General features: G+C 42.3%; 1 long non-coding RNA gene across 1 annotated transcript in view; it reads right to left on the bottom strand.

The window, feature by feature from the left end:
• The window catches only part of LOC127909629 (uncharacterized), a 45,064-nt gene extending 26,901 nt beyond the window's left edge, over positions 1-18,163 (bottom strand). The window contains exon 1 of the long non-coding RNA XR_008072229.1: positions 17,920-18,163. This is a non-coding gene — a long non-coding RNA (uncharacterized LOC127909629). The remainder of the gene's footprint in view (positions 1-17,919) is intronic.
• Between the last annotated feature and the right edge of the window lie 554 nt (positions 18,164-18,717).

The following is an 18,717-nucleotide window of genomic DNA, read 5'->3' as shown; positions in this document are numbered from 1 at the left end:
CACACATGACTGTAAGTCGCTTTGGATAAAAGCGTCAGCTAAATGGCATATATTATTATATTATTATTATTAGAATGAACATACATAAAATAAGAAAATACGTATGATTAAACAATAAAAGGGATACCTTCGCTAGTTAGCATTGGATCGCAAAATGACCTCTAAATTCCTTCATACTGGACACAGAGACATAAAAAGTATAACCACGAGTTCATGTGACAATGGGAAGTAGATAAAGGGCACATTTGCCAAAATCCTGATGTATCGCTTTAGGTTTTGAGTAAATCCTTCTGGAGGCTCAGAGAGACAGAGATCCATGTACTGTATGCACGAAAGCCATTTTGGGGATCCATTTTGATGACTCATTGACCTGCAAGCATCACCTTTCTATTATGACTACTAAAAACACACGCCTGTGTTTGTCAGCGTGGCTGGTGTGTCTATGTGTTACCTGTTCTGCCAGGGTCTCTATTTCTTAAATCTCCAAATTGGTTAGTTCGTCCTTAGCCATCTTGACCAAGTGAAGTAATTCATTTAAAATGGCACCCCAGCCTCCCCATCCCTCCACTAAAGAACAAACAGGTCACAACCTCATTGCCTATCTGCAACGTTTCATTATTTACCTAGGCTGTCTGTTGCTTTGTTTGTTTTGATTAGTTGTTAATGCATCATTCACCCCTCTCTCACATCTCACTGACATATGTTACCAAGGTCACAAGATGTATTAGCTATTCAGAGAGAAAATCAATAGCCATAGCAGACCTTGACATCGCAGGGTCCACGGAATATGTAAACAGATCATCAGTCCATGCAGATCCATGCTATCTATCTCTAACACATTGGAATTACCCTCGATAGTTACTCCAATAATGCTTTAGTCCAGTGGTCGCCAACCTTTGAGTCAAGATCACTTTCGCAGTCAAAATGAAAGCTGAGATCCACCGCCGAGATCTCTCGCTTCTGATACAAGTGCACCTACTGCCAACAGTGTAAGATTAATAAAAAAATATTCCCAAAACATATGGCCTCAAAAAGGAGGCTTTTCTACAGAAATGTCTGGTAAACGCCTAGGAATAATATAATATAATATATGCCATTTAGCAGACGCTTTTATCCAAAGCGACTTACAGTCATGTGTGCATACATTCTACGTATGGGTGGTCCCGGGGGTCGAACCCACTACCCTGGCGTTACAAGCACCATGCTCTACCAACTGAGCTACAGGACTTGAAGATCAAGAATTAACAAAAAGGTTCATCTTGGTCATATTCAGAATGTCACAGATTAGTAGAGTTCCAACAGTCTGTTCACCTTCTTGATAATAGCACAGGAATGAATAGTGAAAATAGCTAGATTTTGCTCAACATTACAAATTGGCTAACCCTGTATCTGTCCATGCTATTAAACCTCACTTTAATATAAATTTCTGGAGCCTAAATGCCACATTTGCGGGGGCCGTTTAAATCAGATTTAATTGATGGAAACTACTTTTCGGGAATTTGCACTCAATTAATGTCAGTTCTTAATACCCCATGAAAATCTGCTCAGGCAAATAGCCGCTGTGCCACTTCAGGTGGCTAATTCCCATGTAGCTCTTTTCCCCCTTCTCTTCCTCTGGTTTGTAATTGACTTATTTAGCGGCAGGATAACAGCACACTCTTCATGGGTTGGCCTATTTGGGTTCTGAGCCCTTACCTTTTAAATTCAAAGCATTTCATGGTGCCATTTAAAACACCTAGGTAATTAAAACGGAACGAGGGAAAGAGCAAGGATTACACGACATCATGTATTGAATTCTATTGAAGACCAGTATGGAGTTAATAAGGTTGATTGATGGTTTGGAAGATGTCGTGTCCAATTCTGTGTGCTTTTTGCTCTCTGTAGGCGGACAAATGTTGTGTATGAGCAACTTCACCATTGATGGCCTACTTTTGAAATTGATGTTCAGGGGTATGTTTGTCCAAATAGATCCATCTAGTAAGTGACGTAGATAGGAAAGAAGTAAGGAACCACATTAAGGTAAATAATGATCCTGCGGTTAGAACACATACTCTAGACAAATTGTCCTAATTGACAGTTGTTGTCTTGACCTGCGCCTGCTGTGTAAATACCATAACATACACAAACTCTGAGATAAAAACAGATGTTTGGCAGATGAACACACACACAAACACACAGGGGCGGGCTCCAGGCATAAGCAACCTAAGCGGCACTAGGGGGCCCCTAACCCAGATCATATTTTTGGTGGTTGTATTTCCATTTATCTTCACTCGACTGAGCTGAGTCATAGGTTATCAATTTGGGCAACAGCTATGTCCGTATGGCCTTTCCCCAGGAAATTTGCTTTAAAATAGCAATAATTTCTCTGCACCCCGTGGCGAAATGGGTAGAATTACAGGAAATTAGTTGTAAAACTGCAAACTTTTCTCTCAGCCCCATGGAAAAATGAGTAAAACTGAAAAATTGCATGACATTTGTTATAAAATTGCCACATTTTCTCTCTGTGCCATGGCAAAATTTGTAAAACTGAAAAATGTCTCTCCAACGTCAAGAGGGGGGCCACTTAAATGTTTTGTCGTAAGGTGGTGGGACCCCCCAGCAAATCTTACTTAGGGCCCCAAAAAGGCTAGGGCTGGCCCGGCACAAGAGGGAGGGGGAGTCATTTTTTTTCTCCAAATGTTTGTTTCGGTTTCTCATAGTTAGCTCTGTACCATGCTGTGCTCCTGATCCAGTAGTGGGTCTGCCCTTTTTCTGAAAGAAACAGTTGGCTGAATTTAAATGAACAGTATGGTGTCATTTTAACAGCCTGACCATGACACTATTTGGTACACAGAGGGTTGGGTGCTGGGGAAATGTAACCCCTCTAAAATGATTAGACTATGTGTGCAAGGGTATGTTTGTTGTTTTGAATTTGGCACCCTGCAATATCACTGGCTGTTGTCATATCGATCCCATTAATGGGATCTCAGCCCAAAGAGATTGTACCTTAAAACCTCTTTGGGCTGAGATCCCGCTAATGGCATCGATATAACAACAGAAATCACATAATTAAAATTCCTCAAACATAGAAGTATTTTACACCATTTTAAAGATACTTCTTGTTAATCCCACCACAGTGTCTGATTTTAAAAGGCTTTACGACGAAAGCAAACCAAACTATTATGTTAAGTCAGAGCCAAGTCACAGAAAAACACAGCCATTTTTCCAGCCAAAGAGAGGAGTCACAAAAAGCAGAAATAGCGATAAAATTAATCACTAACCTTTGATGACACGCAATACATGTACGTTTTGTTAAAGTTAAAGTTTATATTAAAAAATCTCAGTATACATTGGCGCGTTATGTTCATTAGTTCCAAAACATCCGGTGTTTTTGCAGAGCCACATAATTTACATAAATACTCATAATAAACATTGATAAAAGATACATTTCTCCTTAATGCAACCGCTGTGTCATGCAATAATCTGAGTACAGCACTCAGAGACCAAAACAACCCAAACAGATTTTCGCCATATTGTGTAGTCTACAGAAGTCAGAAATAGCATTATAAATATTCACTTACCTTTGATGATCTTCATCAGAATGCACTCCCAGGAATCCCAGTTCCACAATAAATGTTTGATTTGTTCGATAAAGTCCATAATTTATGTCCAAATACCTCCTTTTTGTTTGCGTGTTTAACCCAGTAATCCAAATTCATGACGCATGATCACTAGGTGCAGACGAAAAGTCAAAAAGTTCCGTTACAGTCCGTAGAAACATGTGAAACGATGAATAGAATCCATCTTTAGGATGTTTTTAACATAAATCTTCAATAATGTTCCAACCGGAGAATTCCTTTGTCTGTAGAAATGCAATGGAACTCAAGCTATCTATCACATGAACGCGCTTGGTCAGCTCATGTCTCTCTGGCAGACCTCTCCCCTCTCATTCGCCCCCACTTCACAGTAGAAGCATCAAACGAGGTTCTAAAGACTGTTGACATCTAGTGGAAGCCTTAGGAAGTGCAATATTACCCCATAGACACTGTGTATTCAATAGGGAATTAGTTGGAAAAACTATAAACCTCAGATTTTTTCTCTGGTTTTTGCCTGCCATATGAGTTCTGTTATACTCACAGACATCATTCAAACAGTTTTAGAAACTTCAGAGTGTTTTCCATCCACATCTACTAATAATATGCATATATGAGCAACTGGGCCTGAGTAGCAGACGGTTTGCTCTGGGCACCTTCTTCTTCCAAGCTTCTCAATACTACCCTCCAGCTATAACAAGTTTTAACTGCTAAAGCCCCTTAGAACACGCTAGATCAAATCCGATAATTGTATGTGTAGTACACAGCACACATTATTTTGTATTGCTAAAAGAAAGATGTGAGACTCGTTGGAGCAACTTGAAACATGGGTGGATCACTCTTCAAAAAAGCAATCATTTTAAAGAACAGAACAAATCAGTACTCTGCAGTTATTTGATGTTTGTTCAGTATATTAAATCACCAGCTCATACATGTAATGCATTTTGTTCAATTCTACACAATAGCTCACACTGCACTTAGCCCAGCCTCTTTGGCAATGGACTAAGATATATTTTATCCTGGGGCTAAGCGACTATTCACACTTGCACATTTTAAAGTGGGATAGCACTGACCTTAGCCCAGGGCTAGCTGACACTGCTCCGAAGCAGGATTAGAACCTACATTTTGAGGTTAGCCCCAGGGTTGGAAGATACAAATTACAAATACTCTAATGTATTACTGAATTTTCTGAGTACTTTCCAAAGTCAGTAATTTAACTTTTACTTAATTATGTTTTGAATTAAGTATTGTACTTCGCTACACTTTTTGTAGGCTATCCGTAATTGTAGATCACGAGGGCACAGAAAGTTTGCGAAAGCCCCTCAGAGCCAGAAAAAAGACTCATCGTTGTTTAGTCAGTTACCAATCAAACCAAATGTCATGCATAACACTAATACGGGCCAATCAAATCAAGCTGTGAATACAAACTGAAAGATAGTCGGAAAAGGCAAAAACAACTTAGTTTAGTTTGAGACTTAGCATGTAACAATGAAGACGGAGGAGACAATGCATTGCAAACTTTGCTTACCCAGGATGGCAGAGGTGGCAGCCTACAAAAAGGAAACATTGTAGAGGTAGGATAACTAGCTAGCTATGAATGATCCAAATATTGCTATGGATGGTTTTAGCAGCTGGTATATGTAGCGGACATGAGTGGTCACGTGATGAGGTAGGTTGTGGTGGTGGTGGCTAGCTACCCGTGTAAGTTATCTGGGCTAGCTAACAACATTAGGCTAACTTCATCAAGTGAGCTAGCTAGCTAGCTAATGTTAGCTTGCTTGGTCATGACATACAGTATTTAGAGATGTGTACTGTACTGTACTGTTTCTGATCAACAGAGTGGAGCAGAGACCACGCTTTGTGGAATTCAGCTCTGATTATATAGATTCGCTCAAGGTCAATACTTTGTTTGCTGAAATCCAGCCTTTTTCCATAAACGTTAATCAAATACAACCACAGACTGTTTGCTTATTGCTGATGCTCTATGATGGTAACTCCGTGCAAATGCGCCCATTGAATCTCCACAAGGAAACAGTTGGTGGTTCTATTTGGTATTTTATTAGGATCGCCATTAGCTGTTGCAAAAGCAGCACTCTTCCTGGAGCCCACACAAAACATGACATAACACAGAAAATTGATAGACAGGAATAGCTCAATGACAGAACTACATACATCATTTTTAAAGGCACTACATATCAATACATAGACACAAACTATCTAGGTCAAATAGGAGAGAGGCATTAGGCCATGAGGTGTGCTTCATCTGTTTTTTTTAAAACCAGGTTTGCTGTTTATTTGAGCAATATGAAATGGAACGCAGTTCAATGCAATAATGGCTCTATATAATACTGTATGCTTTCTTGAATTTTGGGACTGTGAAAAGACAGCTGATTGTATGACTGGTGGGGTAAGAGTGTGTGTGTGTAAATTGAATTTTCTTGTAAAAAAGAAGTGATGCAGTCAGTCTCTCCTCAACTCTTCGCCAAGAGAGACTGGAAGGCACAGTATTTATATCAGCCCTCTGATTACAATGAATAGCAAGAATTGCCACTCTGTTCTGGGCCAACTGCAGCTTAACTAGGTCTTTCCTTGCAGCACTCAACCACACGACTGGACAATAATCAACATAAGAAAAAACTAGAGTCTGCAGGACTTGCTTTTTGAAGTGTGGTGTCAAATAAACATATCTCTTTATTACAGACTGACCTCTCCCTGTCTTTACAATCATTGAATCATTGAATCTATACTATATGTTTTGACCATGACAGTTTAAAATCTAAGATAACACCAAGTCTCCTCAACTTGTTCAACAGCCACACCATTCATTACCATACTCAGCTGAGGTCTAGAACTTAGAGCATTGTATTTGGTACAAATAATTCCCTTTGTTTTTAACTGACCACCCATTCCAAATCAGACTGCAACTCTTTGTTAAGGATTTCAGTCACTTCATTAACTGTGGTTAATGATGGGTGTGGTTGAAAAATCTGCATACATGGACACACATGCTTTGTTTAATGCCAGTGGGAGGTCATTGGCAAAAATAGAAAAGACTAGAGGGCCTCGAACTGCACTGTGTAGACCACACTTTACATGTTTGACATTAGAGAAGTTTCTATTAAAGAAAACCATTTGAGTTATATTAGACAAATAGTTCTGAATCCACAATATGACAGAGGTTGAAAATATATAATACATAAATCTTTTTCAACGGGTTATGGTCAATAACATCAAAGGCTGCACTGAAATCTGACAGTACAGCTCCCACAATCTTCTTATCAATTCCTTTCAACCAATCACCAGTGCAGTACATGTTGACTGGCCTTCTCTATAAGCATTCCAAAAGTCTGCGGTTAATTTGTTTACATAGGAATAGCATTGTATTTGGTAAAACACATTTTTCCCAACAGTTTGCAGCAGTCTAATAGGTTGGCAGTAAAGGCCGCTTTACCACTCTTGGGTTGCGTAATGACTTTGGCTTCCCTCCAGGCCTGAAGACAAATACATGTATCTAGGCTCAGATTAAAGACATGACAGAGAGGAGTGGTTATAGAGTTAGCTACCATCCTTAGTAGCTTTCCATCTAAGTTGTCAATGCCAGGAGGTTCGTCATTATTGAGCGATAACCATACATTTCCCACCTCTAGCTTTACAAAGTTCTAACGTTCAATGCATGAATACGATGACTCGCCGTTTGTTGTTGGCATTTCCTGCCTAAGTTTGCACTCTTTGCCAGTTAAGTAATCATTAAAATAATTGGCAATATCAAATGTTTTTGTGAAAAATAAGCCATCTGATTCGATGAAATAGGTCTACCCCGGGGGTTGGTGATAGAAGGAAGGTACGTACCGCGACGTTGGCTCCTTCTGCTGGGCGTACACAGGCTGGGCACCCAGACGCTGATGGCTCGAAGGAAAGGTCATTTGGGGAGAGTGAAAACCAACTGTGCAGGCCAAATAAATGGAGCCCTGTAGCACACCGTGAGGGGAGACAGAGAGACAGACACGGAGCAGAACCTGAAAAGAAACTAGCCAAACCTACAATATTTTGTTGTTATGTTTATTTCGTTGCCTGGTAAAGTTGTGTTTTCTGACTAGAACCTCCCTGGCTCTGTGTTAATCTCTACACTCTCAACCCAACAACCCACGGTGTACCACATATGGTGGAGAAGGCGGGCATCTCAGTAACTTTGGGTGCCGTTGGGGGTCGAGCGTGCAGAGATTTCCATGGAGGAACTGGTGGCTCTGTTTATCCTCAGCCAGCAGAAGCAACAGGTTCTCCAGGAGCAATCACATGGCTCAGGAGTCTAGCCCGAATCAGTTCCTGGTTAAGTTAATGGCAGAAGATGATGTGGAGGTGTATTTGTGCACATTCAAGAGGACTGCGCAGAGGGATGGATGGCCCAAGCCCAGGTGGGCCAGTCTTTTGGCACCCTCTCTCTCTGGGAAGGCCCAGAAGGCCTACTTTGACTTGAACGCCTCCCAGGCACGAATTAGGAGGCACTCAAATGTGAGATCCTGAGCCGTTATGGATTCAGCCTCGCACGCCCTGAACAATTGGTCCACGACTGGGCCTTTGACTCCACCATCTCCCACCCGCGCTCAGATGAGCACCCTAGTGCGCCTGACCAAGACTGGCTACTGACTGATGTACCATCACTCCCGGTAATTGATAAAGTCGTCCTGGATTGCTACCGTCGGGTCCTCCCCCACGAGATGAGGAAGGCGGCAAGCATGCAAAAACCCCAGCCTGGAGGAATTGCTGACCGTGGTGGAAACCCACCAGAACACCCGGGACCTGCTGAAAGGGCCCTGAGCATAGAGAGTGGATGCGGCGAGGGGGAAGAAAAGCACCAAGAGAAGTGAGGGGCTGAAGGGGGCCCGGACGGAACCAGCCAAGGCCGCGAAGTGGGAGGGCTACCCGCTTTGCGGCCTGAACCGACGACGTTGGCTGCTGGTCCTAAATCAGAAGCGCTGCTATGAAAGCGGCGAGCTGGAACACCGGCCGGGAGCATTCCATGCCCTCCGCAACCACCATTTCCTGGGTAACCTGGAACCGAGATGGCCCCGCCATGGGTTCCTTGACGAATCGATGGCATCAACACCAGCACTCTGCTAGACTCCGGCAGCATGGTGACCCTGGCCCAACCACAGTGGCTCACGCGAGAGAGGAAAGATGAACTTGGGGACGAGGAGGTGATAGTGTCCTGTGTACACAGGGACAGGAAGAGGTACCCAACCGCACTGATGTGGATAACCACCCCGAGGGGGGAGTGCAGATGTGCGTGGTGGCTGTTCCTAACCTGGCCGTGCCCATTCTACTCGGTAGAGATTGCCCTCTCTTCCAGGCACTGTGGAGGAGGGACCTGGAGAGGCGTGCGCGCGAGGTAGGAAGGAGAAGAAAATGGACAGTCTTGTAGCTCGCCCACATCCACTTGCTTGGGTCACACCTGGGGATGGAGAAAACCAGGGAGTGGATCGGGAACCGGTTCCACTGGTCCGGAGTCAAGCGCGCAGTGGAAGGACTACTGCCGTACCTGCCCGGAGTGCCAGATCACAGCTCCGAGGGCACGTTATAGAAACCCTTTGGTTCCCTTGCCCATTATAAGGGTGCCATTTGAGCGGGTGGCGATGGATCTTCCATTGGTGAAGATGGCAAGGGGACACCAATACATCATGGTAATCGTGGATTACGCCACCCGGTATCCGGAGGTGATTCCATTAATCCTACATAAACTATTTTAAGCCAATCATAAGATCTTTGCATTTCTTTGATATAGCCACTATATTGTGATCACTGCATCCGTATCATGAGTCAGGGTGAGATCCAGATGCAGTCACAGGTGGCGGACAGTTCGAATCGCAGATATTTATTATAAAACGGGGCAGGCAAAATGCAGGTCAAGGGCATGCAGAGGTCAGTAATCCAAGGCAGAGTCAATCAGGGACATAATGGCAGGCAGACTCATGGTGAAACAGATCAGGATGTGACAGTACCACCCCCTCTAGGGGCGCCATCGGGCAAATACCTGGATGACCAGGATGGAGGTCAATGGTGCAGTCGTAGGGTCAATGCGAAGGAAGAGATGTGCGCGGGCCTTTCCACGGGAAAGGCTGAGAGATATCAGGCTTTTCCCAAGCCCGCAGGAGGACGTGCAAGGGAAGGCTACACCACCTTGAGACAATGCGTGTGAGAGAATGGGCTCCAACCCAGGATAGAACCCGTAGCCCAATCAATAAAGGGGTTGTTCCTCTGGAGACATCCCAGGACCACAGGTACATGGGGAGACTCATTGAGCAGAAACTGCATGGACCCACTGTGGGGACAACTTTTTACGTCTGATAAAAATCTGACAAACTCTCTTCAGTCTCAGTATCTGAGAATAAAAATGCAAATTCTGTCTTTCTTCTCATCACTGATGCCCAAAAGGTCACAAGGTACAGGGAAGATGGATGGGTACCTTGCCTGTGTGTCAGACAATATGGACCTGCTTCCTTCCGTACCATACATAGAGGCTGTCTCTCAAACTGAACACAGAACTGCCTACCTCTGGACTGCTCTTCACAGCAAATACTCGATTCACTTTGAAAATCGTCTTCTGCTGAAACTAAAATGCAAGTTCAGAGGTGAAGGTGTTAGGACAGAAAATCTTTGTGTTTGCTGAAAGAGCACTACTTAAGCTATAGGTTACACGTACAGAGTACATTCGGTTATCTAATGCAACGTCTACTGGCTCTTCTATGTTTCAGGGCGGTTTGCGCGTTACTTTTTTCTCTCCATGACGTTCTGTTGTTGCCTCCAGAGCTAATTTGACACCAAATCCCTTAGGTATGTCCAGTGTGCTCTGAACTGACTTTGGGAAACCCTGCCATAACGGAGCCATTATGAAACAGTGTCAAGAAAAACTCCTGGCAGAGACTTATTTTTTGCTAGTCTGGTATTCAAGAGTGGAAAGAGAAAGAAAATACACAGTCAGAAAGGCAATAACAGGACAAATTTCCCAAAGGGTCCTGACACAGGCATAGAAATTAATTGCAGTGTTGTTAGGTTGAATAATGGCGTTTGTGGCATGATTAAAGAAAGCGAAGAAGGCACTCCCAGCAGGCCTGAACCAACACACTCAAAGCCCATAGCACTCACAGCACAAACCAACACAGCCAAAAGGTCTGAAAGGAAACACCAGCTCCACCCACACACACCACCCTGAAAAAAATGGAATACATTTCGCCTACTGAATGATGGTAGAATGGAAGTGTGGAATTAGAAGGTACAGCGCATTCGGAAATTATTCAGACGCCTTCACTTTTTCCAAATGTTGTTAAGTTACAGCCTTATTCTAAAATTGATTAAATCTTTTTTTCCCCTCATCAATCTACACAAAATACTCCATAATGACAAAGCAAAAACTTTTTTTGTCCCCCCGAAGTATAATAAATTAAATATCACATTTACATAAGTATTCAGACCCTTTACCCAGTACTTTGTTGAAGCACCTTTGGTAGCGATTACAGTCTCAAGACGTATTTGGTATGACGCTAAGAAGCTTAGCACACCTGTATTTGGGGAGTTTCTCCAATTCTTCTCTGCAGAAGTTGGATGGGGAGCGTCGCTGCACAGGTATTTTCAGATCGTTCCAGAGATGTTTGACCGTGTTCAAGTCCGGGCTGGGCCACTCGAGGACATTCAGAGACTTGTCCCGAAGCCACTCCTGGGTAGTCTTGGCTGTGTGCTTAGGCTCGTTGTCCTGTTGGAAGGTGAACCTTCGCCCCAGTCTGAGGCCCTGAGTGCTCTGTAGCAGGTGTCCCAGTCCGTGTCGCTTAAAAACATCCCCACAGCATGATGCTGCCACCTCCATGCTTCACAGTAGGGATGGTGCCAGATTTCCTCCAGACGTGGCACTTGGAATTCAGACCAAAGAGTTCAATGTTGGTTTCATTAGACCAAATAATCTTGGTTCATATGATCTGAGAGTCCTTTTGGTGCCTTTTGGCTAACTCCAAGCGGCCTGTCATGAGTGGCACTCTACCATAAAGGCCTGGTTGGTGGAGTGCTGCAGAGATGGTTTTCCTTCTGGAAGGTTCTCCCATCACCACACCTTCTAGAAGGTTCTCCCACACCACTTGGTCACCTCCCTGACCAAGGCCCTTTTCCCCCGATTGCTCAGTTTGGTCGGGCGGCCAGCTCTAGGAAGAGTCTTTGTGGTTCCAAACATCTTCAATATAAGAATGATGGAGGCCACCCTGTTCTTGGGGATTTTCAATGCAGCAGAAAGTTTTTGGTACCCTTCGACGGATCTGTGCCTCGACACAATCCTGTCTCGGAGCTCTATGGACAATTCCTTTAACCTCATGACTTGTTTTTTTTGCACTGTCAACTGTGGAAACGTGTGAAAACCTTGTGAAGACTTACAGAAAACATTTTACCTCTGTCATTGCCAACAAAGGGTATATAACAAAGTATTGAGAAACTTTTGTTATTGACCAAATACTTATTTTCCACCATAATTTGCAAATAAATTCATAAAAAATCCTACAATGTGATTTTCTGGATTTTTCTTTCTCATTTTGTCTGTCATAGTTGAAGTGTACCTATGATGAAAATTACAGGGCTCATCTTTTTAAGTGGGAGAACTTGCACAATTGGTGGCTGACTAAATACTTTTTTGCCCCACTGTATAGTGCCTAGTGTATAAAAAGCTGATGGGCTCCTCTTTTTAATAGAGGCCATCGCTCTGTTTTCTCTCGCAATTGCATAGCCTATAGAAATGTTGCGCAACATGAGCTCATGGGCTCTTATTAAGTGTTTGATTAGATGTTCGATTACATTTACATTGATGTCAGAGTGATTAGAGGGACAATAGAGTGCTGAGTACCAGGCAGTTAGCAAGTTTGGTAGGCTACTAATGACCATCAGCAGCATCAGAGCTTGGAGAAGCCTAATTACCGTGACTAAACGGTCACGTAGAATCTGTCTGCCTTCACGATTTGTGACCGCCGGTGTGGCGGTAAGACGGTCATCGCAACAGCCCTAACCTGAGCTCAAATTTGAGTCTCATAGCAAAGGGTCTGAATACTTATGTAAATAAGGTATGTTTTTTTTATACATTTGCAAATATTTCTAAAAAGCTATTTTCGCTTTGTCATTATGTGGTAATGTGTGTAGATTGATGTGAGGGGGAAATGATTTAATCAATTTTAGAGTAAGGCTGTAACATAACAAAATTAGGAAAAAGTCAAGGGGTCTGAATACCTTCGGAATGCACTGTATCTGTGGAACTGTGGAAGCTCCATCTGCAGTCTAATTTCCGCAGAGGCTGGGTCTGTGACATCTCTGATCATATCCACTGTCAGACTGTCACAGCTGTAGACTGTGACACCTCTGACAATTAAATATGTCTAAATGGGATTTAATAGAGTAGTGTAGGTAAAACAAAAATGTAATTATGTTGAAAATCTATAATAAAATTCCCCAACATATTAGGGCATGGCTTCCGTAAAATTGTTAAATATGTACAGTATGTGTTGCTCCTAGGAAGTGATACAGTATGGTCAATACTTTTTAGTTACACATCACACTTAATTTTAGGCATTTGGTCTGAAGGATTTTTACAAGCATCAAAACCTGAGGGGGGCTTTTTTGTTGTTCATATTTTGGTAGTCTTCTTACCTGGAGCAGTATCAAGGGAATGAGAATCTCTGAGGACTGTAGGATGAAGAGTTTACTTATTTTGGCCTGGTTTACTGACTCAGTTGGATTTGTTGCATTTGCTTTGTCTGGTTGACTTTTCTTTTATTGCTCTTCAGCTGGCTGATAACTGCACATTTATGACTAGTTTTATGTTGTCACCTCCAACTTTTCAACACTTCAGTCTCACACGTCCACTTGTTTTTTGCTAAAATAATTATTTTGGAAAACTCTTTACTTTACTTATTAATTTATCGCTGGCATTAGTTGGTGTGTTGATGTCGTTTTGAATTCAAACATCAGACCAATGTTGTAAAAAGCAGTCTAAAATAGCACATTTATTTCAGCATTCAGTAGTATCTAAAATGTTGATTTTAAGTACAGTCGTTCTTGTCATTAGCCTCCTCCTCAGAGTTTCTCCAGATAACTTGAACAGAGTTAAAATGTCAGAAGACGGGAGACATTGTGGAACATTAAAACCTCCGTCACACGTCAATGGAAATTAATTGATGTCTCCTCTTTTTAAACTCACAAGTAGGACTGAAAGCCTTGCTCCCGTGGTGTGTGTCACGCTCTGAAGACTGACTGATATCTGTCAACATTAGGTAGATTCTCAGCTTTCGCTAAAATAGGCATTATTGGGCTACAGAGACTGCACTTCATGATTTGGCCTTGTTTAGATTTGGTTAATTAAGAAATGCTATTAAGAGATGCTATCAGCCATGACAGAATTCAAATGTGAGTTGGTTTTGGGGTGTGGTTTGATGTGGTTGTCTAAATAAACACACCCCACGGAAAACTGGTACGGTTTCAGTCATTCCGTGACATTCCATTTTTTCCTATAATCTCATAAAACACAGTTTTAGTCGAAACTATAACCAAAATGATCCTATTTACACTTCTTAGTCAATTTTGACACTAGAACACATGTTTCTGATTCATATTGATGCCACATAGGCCCTGTTCAAAATGAGAAGTATATTTTAAGGGACAGTCGCTCTTTAATGTTCTGGCCCTGGTTTCCCAAAAGCATCTTAAGTCGAAGTTCATCGTTAGAACATTTCCCAGCCATTTCCCAAAACAGACTTTTTTAACGTCCAACCGTCCTAACAGCAGCATACCACGTGTATGGTGTTATGTTATGGGCAGGCATAAGCTACGGACAACAAACACAATTGCATTTTATCGATGGAAATTTGAATGCATTGAGATACCGTGACGAGATCCATTGTCATGCCATTCACTATTACCTCATGTTTCAGCATGATAATGCACAGCCCCATGTTGCAAGAATCTGTACACAATTCCTTAAAGCTGAAAATGTCCCAGTTCTTCCATGGTCTGCATACTCACCAGAGATGTCACCCATTAAGCCTGTTTGGGATGCTCTGAATTGACATGTACGACAGCATGTTCCAGTTACCGCCAATACCCATCTGAGCCGCTTCAATATTCTGTTAGGCCCAGACCAGATACTATTATCTAAAAGTTCACACATTTCACTGTAGCCTAACCCAATAATTATGGTTAATTGTTTTAATTACTTAAATTGTTTATTTGTGGAATATCTGTAGGCCTACTTGAAGCTCAATTCCTGCCTGCCATTAGGCTGCAATAATTGGTTGAGCAGTTACGAAAACCATTGTCATCATATCCTATTTTTAGGTAACCTTGTAACGGGGTGCTTACTGACGGCAGAGAAGTCAGGCGCAGGAGTTTTATAAACATAAAACCACCGTAAACAGAATAATCAATGAATGGGTCAAACAAAACCCAGTATCCACCAGAATAACGTATACAAAGCACTACAAGAAACAATCCCGGACAAGGACATGGGGGGAACAGAGGGTTAAATACACAACATGTAATTGATGGAATTGAAACCAGGTGTGTGGGAAGACAAGACAAAACCAACTGAAAATGAAAGGTGGATCGGCGATGGCTAGAAGGCCGGTGACGCCGCCCGAAGGAGAGGGACCAACTTCGTCGGAAGTCGTGACACACCTTGATATTTTCTATAGAAAATGAGGGAACGAGCAACTTTGAATTTGGCTATACTTATTCTTGCTCAGCAGTTTACACAACCTGAAGAAATGCAGAATTTATTTAAATCAAACATTGCATACAAAATAGCAAGGGAAAACACTTGGAATACATAACACAAGAAAAACAGAATACAAACACTTAAATACATAATAGGCTGCAAGAACATTAACTTCATGGGAAAACTGTGTGAAAAAGATGACTTTGAAAAAAACATAAATAATTTAAGAGCTACAGCGAGCTCTTTCGCCTATATTCTGGAATCATTTTCAGCACAGGACAGCTCCTGTAAGGACACGGTTCAGTTTCAATTCGTAACGAGTGCACTACGTGGTGTTTTGGGAAACCGGTGTGACATCTTCGGACGTTATTTTTAGCAGGGCTCTTACGTAAAGAAAAAAAATCAGAAGTCTTAAACCTGGTTCAGGCTTCGAATCCTTGAATTAATCTCTACACTTCGACCTTATTTCTGAGTTCACACCGGGCCTTTGGCTGCAAGTCTATAGACTGCAATTATATAATGGTGACTTTAAAAAAGCATTGATGGGAAAAGTACTTCATTGTCACACATGATGAAAAGTAAAGATTCCTTAACAGAAAATTGAATGTCACCCAGTAAAATAATACTTCAGTAAAGGTCACTAAAAGTATCTAGCTTTAAATTGACTTAATAAGTAGTGGTGGAAAAAGTACACAATTGTCATACTTAAGTACAATTAAAAGTAAAAGCAAATGCCATGAATCAAACCATGTTATTGACCATATGGGCAGTTTGCTCAAACAAGTCAAGATTTGATCGATAAATCAATCAACCAATCAATTAATTCATGCATCAATCAATCAATCTTCACTGTCTCCAGAGGGAATTTGGCCCAGTTCTTATTGCCTCCTCTGCAGTTAATCTGTCACGCTGTATGTCAGTGGCACCTCCACATCGCTCAGCTCAGTCAGGACCACAGGCCATTACACCTTCACCCCCACGTATCAGTTATATCTCATAGAACACAGAACGGAGCCATAGGTATGGTGTCCATATTAGGACAGCCTCAAACTCAGGAGTTGGTATCAGCCACCAATGAGGACCACAATGGAAATAATCCTGGATTATCTTTTGAATGGGTGTATCGTTGTTATCACATAGTTGAGCCAAATCTATATGTATTTTTAAAAAATATATCAAATAAACATATTAGTCATTCAGGCTGTCCTAATATGGACACACTGCGAGTTACACTTGGCATTGGAGCTGCAGGAAGGCACTCAGTGTAGATGAAGGGGAGGAGACAGGTTAATGAGAGCCAACCGTATCCATAAGATATAATGTGTGTGTGAGACAGTACCTGTTTTCTCTCGGGTTTCCTCAGAAAAATGTTTACCAATTACATTATTGTAAAGCTGATTGCATTATGATTGAAACCATAAACGTCTCTCTTTATGAGGTGCAGTCTTAGAAGAAAAAGTGAAAGTAGAACTGTACTGTGAGAACGGGAGGTAGGTAAAGTCAGTCACCTTATCCATCAGTGATGTGTCGACCTACTTGGGTGATTCATGGCGGCCATTTTGTTACAAAACTCTCACCACAAATCAGTTTCCTGCCATGGTTAAGGGGAATGACACACACACTCAGCTCTCAGTCAGTCAACACAGGAAAAACTTGAATATGAGTGTATGAGTGTCAGGCAAAAGAGCGACACAAGTTTCCTGAGAAGAAATCCTGTGCTAGAGGAATCACTGCCTGCCAAAGATAGCCAAGGATAAATGTTTAGATTTTCTCAAGTCTTGAGTTGGTATTTTTCTAAAATCTTCAATTATTCAGAGGCACATCTTGACAGTAAGCTGCAATGCTGATTACATTTTTTTAGGGAGATTTTTTTCCTCCACCAATTGCAGTGATTGTGTTATACAGAGGGCTTTCAGCAAGGTAACCTTTAGAAATGATTTATTATGTTCCTATCAAGTGAAAGGAGGAGAATTCACTTTGGTGTGGCTCGACATCACTCCTGCTGCACAAAGGACAATTGTCCTAACTTGTCGAAAGTCAACGTATTACTTTGAATTTATTGCTTCTCAAGTTTTAAAAGCCATAATGTCCGGTTTTCCCCATCTTTCTCTGCAAAATGAACAGTAATGTTAGCAGAATAATAGACAGAAACCACCCTGTCTATTAAAACCTGCTAAAGTCAGAATGCCAAACGACACTGAAAGCAATTACTGTGTGTTTCAACACCCTTTTCATAGAGGGCTCCATCTCGAGAGCAGTCGAGCCACTCGCTGCTGCAGCATATGCTACTCATTCGTTTCCTCCATTACCATATCCTGTTGGAGTTTATCCAATCCAAGCCTTTACCTATCATAGATGCTCTATTCTCTTATTCTGTATATGCCACCACTGTGTCAATGTATCAGCAGGGGATTAGACACATCTTCCATGCAAACGTGTCTTTGTTTCCACCCCCCTCTCCCCTCCTCCTCCACCACTGCCCCCCCCCCATCCACCTCAGATGTGTTCAAGTAACCATCCCTCAAACAATGATTACCCAGAACTCTCTCTGACCCCAGATGGATGACTTCGGAGCAGTATGATTAAGAAAGAGAAAATAGAGAAAAGAAAGAGACTCACTTCTCGTCCTCCTTCGCCCATGTATTCCTCGACTTTCAGGGAGTGTGAATTCAGCACACACACAAAAAGAGATGGAAGGTGAGCATTCTCTATTCCTCTGCAAGAACAAAGCCGTTGTTGAATGTCACAAAGGCCCAAGTACTCTCCATTTAAAAACTGTTTGATTTTTTTCTCCTCCTGCTGTTTCATCTCCCATGATATTTCCTCACTGAATCTCCCTCTGGCAGTTGAACTCTGAGTGGGTTGCCTGTTAATTGGATTCAGATTGCCATAATAATATAGCGGCGCTGTGTGTGTTTGTGTGTGTGTGTGTGTGTGTTTTATAGCCTACCATTCGGTCTGGCTGGGGTTTAGGGTTGGAGTTATTACTCTAAGATATGTAACTGCTCATATACTGTAGTTGATTGTGTGAGAAAGTCTGCACTCTGCTGTGCGTGTGTACCATTCGGTCTGGCTGACTTGGGGTTTAAGGTCGGAGAGTTATTGCTGTAAATATATAGTAGTCATATAGTTGATTATTGTGTGAGAACGTTGTCTGCTGTGCATGTGTTCGTTGAGAGCTACAGTGAAGACACTCTCTCCTAGGTCACCCGATTATTATCGCCTCAGGGCTGATGTCATTCACCAGTCAGTCAGTCCCCCCCGACCGACACATGTGTTCTTCTGTCTGAGTGATCACTGCTGCAATTGTCCTGCTGAGTCAGCTGTGTGTGTGTGTGTGTGTGTGTGTGTGTGTGTGTGTGTGTGTGTGTGTGTGTGTGTGTGTGTGTGTGTGTGTGTGTGTGTGTGTGTGTGTGT

The sequence above is a fragment of the Oncorhynchus keta genome, chromosome 19 (genome assembly GCF_023373465.1).
Source record: "Oncorhynchus keta strain PuntledgeMale-10-30-2019 chromosome 19, Oket_V2, whole genome shotgun sequence".
In the NCBI taxonomy this organism is placed as follows: Eukaryota; Metazoa; Chordata; class Actinopteri; order Salmoniformes; family Salmonidae; genus Oncorhynchus; species Oncorhynchus keta.
The sequence above is the reverse complement of the archived record's forward strand: the minus strand, read 5'-3'. Positions and strand labels throughout refer to the sequence as shown.